The sequence below is a fragment of the Schistocerca nitens genome, unplaced genomic scaffold (genome assembly GCF_023898315.1).
Source record: "Schistocerca nitens isolate TAMUIC-IGC-003100 unplaced genomic scaffold, iqSchNite1.1 HiC_scaffold_269, whole genome shotgun sequence".
Taxonomy (NCBI): domain Eukaryota; kingdom Metazoa; phylum Arthropoda; class Insecta; order Orthoptera; family Acrididae; genus Schistocerca; species Schistocerca nitens.
In genome coordinates this window covers 5001-10000 of record NW_026045809.1, presented here as the reverse complement: position 1 = coordinate 10000, position 5000 = coordinate 5001, and the positions used below count along the sequence as shown (strand labels likewise).

At 54.9% G+C, this 5000-nt stretch overlaps 1 non-coding gene across 1 annotated transcript in view; it reads right to left on the bottom strand.

Annotated features, from left to right (window-relative positions):
• Positions 1-1097, bottom strand: part of LOC126224405 (small subunit ribosomal RNA) — a 1909-nt gene extending 812 nt beyond the window's left edge. Inside the window, exon 1 of the ribosomal RNA XR_007543563.1 lies at positions 1-1097. This exon is cut by the window's left edge and continues 812 nt beyond it. This is a non-coding gene — a ribosomal RNA (small subunit ribosomal RNA).
• Positions 1098-5000: the final 3903 nt, after the last annotated feature.

The following is a 5000-nucleotide window of genomic DNA, read 5'->3' as shown; positions in this document are numbered from 1 at the left end:
ATCGCCTTCGAACCTCTAACTTTCGTTCTTGATTAATGAAAACATACTTGGCAAATGCTTTCGCTTCTGTTCGTCTTGCGACGATCCAAGAATTTCACCTCTAACGTCGCAATACGAATGCCCCCGCCTGTCCCTATTAATCATTACCTCGGGTTCCGAAAACCAACAAAATAGAACCGAGGTCCTATTCCATTATTCCATGCACACAGTATTCAGGCGGGCTTGCCTGCTTTAAGCACTCTAATTTGTTCAAAGTAAACGTGCCGGCCCACCGAGACACTCAATAAAGAGCACCCTGGTAGGATTTCAACGGGGTCCGCCTCGGGACGCACGAGCACGCACGAGGCGGTCGCACGCCTTCGGCTCGCCCCACCGGCAGGACGTCCCACGATACATGCCAGTTAAACACCGACGGGCGGTGAACCAACAGCGTGGGACACAAATCCAACTACGAGCTTTTTAACCGCAACAACTTTAATATACGCTATTGGAGCTGGAATTACCGCGGCTGCTGGCACCAGACTTGCCCTCCAATAGATACTCGTTAAAGGATTTAAAGTGTACTCATTCCGATTACGGGGCCTCGGATGAGTCCCGTATCGTTATTTTTCGTCACTACCTCCCCGTGCCGGGAGTGGGTAATTTGCGCGCCTGCTGCCTTCCTTGGATGTGGTAGCCGTTTCTCAGGCTCCCTCTCCGGAATCGAACCCTGATTCCCCGTTACCCGTTACAACCATGGTAGGCGCAGAACCTACCATCGACAGTTGATAAGGCAGACATTTGAAAGATGCGTCGCCGGTACGAAGACCGTGCGATCAGCCCAAAGTTATTCAGAGTCACCAAGGCAAACGGACCGGACGAGCCGACCGATTGGTTTTGATCTAATAAAAGCGTCCCTTCCATCTCTGGTCGGGACTCTGTTTGCATGTATTAGCTCTAGAATTACCACAGTTATCCAAGTAACGTGGGTACGATCTAAGGAACCATAACTGATTTAATGAGCCATTCGCGGTTTCACCTTAATGCGGCTTGTACTGAGACATGCATGGCTTAATCTTTGAGACAAGCATATGACTACTGGCAGGATCAACCAGGGAGCTGCGTCAACTAGAGCTGAGCAGCCGGCCGCCCGGGAGTGTGTCCCGGGGGCCCGCGCGAACACGCAAGCGTCCGCTCAATTATTCTGCAAACAGGAGGAGGCTGGGCTCCCCTGCACGATACACCTCGAAACCCTCTCAGGTCCCGGCGGCGCGCAGCGCCGTCCTAAGTACTTGGTCGGGTTCGAGAGAGGCGCAATCGCCCGGAGATAGGCGAGTAGACGCTTTCAGTGCGACCACCCGTGCTCCCAACTGAGCTTGCCGCTGCCGACAGAGGCCCGGGAGCGTGCTGTCGTGGTGTTGCCGGCGGGAGACAACACGCGGCCACAAACAGTGACCGGGCAGCTCCAACGCCAGCGCCACAGAGGGGCAGAGCCCCACTTGGGTGCCAAAGCGAACTCTCCCAGCACAGCGCACGCGCCAACACATCCGCACAGCTGCGATACAAACCACCTGCGAGAACCGCGGGGGCGACCGAGCAGCAGACGGCGTCGCGGCGCCGAGTGCCGGGCGGCGGCGCATCCTCAACGCACACAGTCCTCAATCGGACCAGCACACTGCAGATGTCCACCGCGCTTCGCACCGGGCCCGGGAGGACCCACTTTGGCCGCACGGCGCCGCGCGCTGGGTGCGCCGGCACGCAGATGCGCCGCCTGCCGCCTCCGTCAGCCGGCGCGCCTGCCACTGGGCGCCCCCACCAGCCGGCTGCCGCGCGTGCGCCCACGCAGCGCGCGGCCAGCACGCCGGGCGCCCCCCCCTCACCGGCCGGGGACGGTCCCACCCAGCCACCGCCGCGTATCGCTTCATACCCACATGCCCACTCACGTTCGTGGGTATGACGGGTGTCGCTGAAGCAACCGGTTAATACCTGTACCGATCGTCGATATCAACGATTCACCTCCAGCGCGAACAACCGCGCAACAACGGATTTCCAGTTCATTTGCGTAACTTGGGCAGCAAACGTAGACATCCATCTACATTTGCGACTTCTACGAGTCTTGCATGCCTGGATGTTGTGTGTCACGACGCACTCCATCAGCATACATACACGCTGCGACGTGTGCACGAAAGAACACGTGGAAGGTGGCCAGCGTACGTATGCGAATGCCATTGCACAGCTGCGAAGCGCATTCAACACGCGAACTCCTGACCGACGAGCTAGAGGTGACAGGAGGGGAGGGGGGGGGGGGGGGGGCGGGGGCGATATACGTCCTATTGCAGTACACAATACAGTGGATAGCGGGACCATGTGGAAAGTAAGCAACACTCGCAAGATGTGAGGGTACGCACCGTAAAATGAATCAATACGCAGAACACCACAGTGTGCGCGAAGTGAACTATGTTGAGATGGTTGCAATTAGGCAACGCTACACGAATTCCTAGATTCATATAACTAACAATTACAGGGCAGGTTAAGGCGCAACGTGGGTTAGGTTAGGGCGCAACGTGGGTTAGGTTAGGGCGCAACGTGGGTTAGGTTTGGGCGCAACGTGGGTTAGGTTAGGGCGCAACGTGGGTTAGGTTAGGGCGCAACGTGGGTTAGGTTAGGGCCCAACGTAGGTTAGGTTAGGGCGCAACGTAGGTTAGGTTAGGGCGCAACGTAGGTTAGGTTAGGGCGCAACGTAGGTTAGGTTAGGGCGCAACGTAGGTTAGGTTAGGGCGCAACGTAGGTTAGGTTAGGGCGCAACGTAGGTTAGGTTAGGGCGCAACGTGGGTTAGGTTAGGGCGCAACGTGGGTTAGGTTAAGGCGCAACGTGGGTTAGGTTAAGGCGCAACGTGGGTTAGGTTAGGGCGCAACTTGGGTTAGGTTAAGGCGCAACTTGGGTTAGGTTAAGGCGCAACTTGGGTTAGGTTAAGGCGCAACTTGGGTTAGGTTAAGGCGCAACTTGGGTTAGGTTAAGGCGCAACTTGGGTTAGGTTAAGGCGCAACTTGGGTTAGGTTAAGGCGCAACTTGGGTTAGGTTAAGGCGCAACTTGGGTTAGGTTAAGGCGCAACTTGGGTTAGGTTAAGGCAGAAGTTGGGTTAGGTTAAGGCAGAAGTTGGGTTAGGTTAAGGCAGAAGTTGGGTTAGGTTAAGGCAGAAGTTGGGTTAGGTTAAGGCGCAACTTGGGTTAGGTTAAGGCGCAACTTGGGTTAGGTTAAGGCGCAACTTGGGTTAGGTTAAGGCGCAACTTGGGTTAGGTTAAGGCGCAACTTGGGTTAGGTTAAGGCGCAACTTGGGTTAGGTTAAGGCGCAACTTGGGTTAGGTTAAGGCGCAACTTGGGTTAGGTTAAGGCAGAAGTTGGGTTAGGTTAAGGCAGAAGTTGGGTTAGGTTAAGGCAGAAGTTGGGTTAGGTTAAGGCAGAAGTTGGGTTAGGTTAAGGCAGAAGTTGGGTTAGGTTAAGGCAGAAGTTGGGTTAGGTTAAGGCAGAAGTTGGGTTAGGTTAAGGCAGAAGTTGGGTTAGGTTAAGGCAGAAGTTGGGTTAAGGGATGGTGTGTGTGGGGGGGGGGGTGGGGTGGCGAGGTTCGTTGATAGTGATGGTAGTAAGTGGACGCCTGAGGCACTATCAGATATGTCACGTCAGTTGCACTTGTGGCTCATGGCAGGTGGCGCGCCCGTTCTGTGTTTGTGGCAAAGGAGTGGCACACCTGTGTCTTTCATTCCTGCCATTGTTTATGTGCTGTGAGATGCGGCAGTGTGGTGCTGTTGGGTGCACCCCTGTGTAGGACATGTGTGGGTGTTGGTGGCGTATCTGAGCAATGGTGGTTGTAGGAAGAGTGGGATATTCAGTTTTCTGGTTCGACGTCCCGGTCTGGTTATCATAGTGTGGATGGTGTACTGTGGCCGAGAGGATGCACTGGATGTTGTTCCATGCTGGTACTTAGATGTTGTGTCTGCGTCTGTTACAGGCATAGACTAGTGGGTGATGGAGTGTGTGGGTGACGTGTGGTTGACATTGTGTGCACAGACGTTCAGCATGTATAGGGACAGTTGTATGTGTTATCTATATTCCGATGACTGCGCGTATTACTAAGCACCGCCGCGTATAAGCTTAATGTATGTATAGTCAATGCCTGTTCTATCTCTGTACAGTAGTAGCGGTGCGACTGCACTAGCTAGCTACACCTCGCGGCATCGTCCCCCGGTGTATGGCATATGATTATAAACATTCTGTCTATTAGTCAAAACCGGTGGTGTGACTACGTCACATGTTTGAGGTGGGGGGACGCAACACCGTGCCGGTGGGTCAGGGCTGCGAAACACTTTCCCCACACTGGGGGCTCGGACCCTCATTACTCGTCCCAGTAATATATTGCGGAGCGCACATAGCCATTGCCCAGAGTCTTTGCGACTGCGAGTGCAACGCCCACGGGGACCGACGTGGATGGGGCGGCCCATAGCTGATCGCTCAGCATCGGAATCCGTACAGTGAGCGACGCGGTCGCGCACAGACTTAGAGCACGTTTAGGGACAGCGGGAATGTCGAATATTGGATAAAAACTCTTCATGAAACGCAAGATATAGGTGTGGATTGCAACTTACGAGTGCGGGAAACGTCCGCCGTTCATCCGCTGGACTTGCGATTTTGGTGGGTGGGGTGGGGCACGTACGGGTGCGGGTGGCGTGATTGTCGGTCGACGACTTCGTGGTGGACAGAGGATGCCGTCTTTGTGGGTGGCGTCGGACAATGTGTACTGTGCGCCCAGCGATGTCGTATTCAGCTTGGCGTCTCATAGATGGCGGTATCGCCGTTGCAGGAGGCCTAGATGGCGTTATTGTTTGTGGTGCGCTCGACATGGTGGATGTAGTGTTGCCAGATTCGCGTAGATGGCTGTATTGCATGTGGTTTCGTCGTATTTTCATAGGTGGCGATGCTGTGTGGTTGGCGTTGTTGCGTTCACTTCCTGTAGATGGAGGTGTC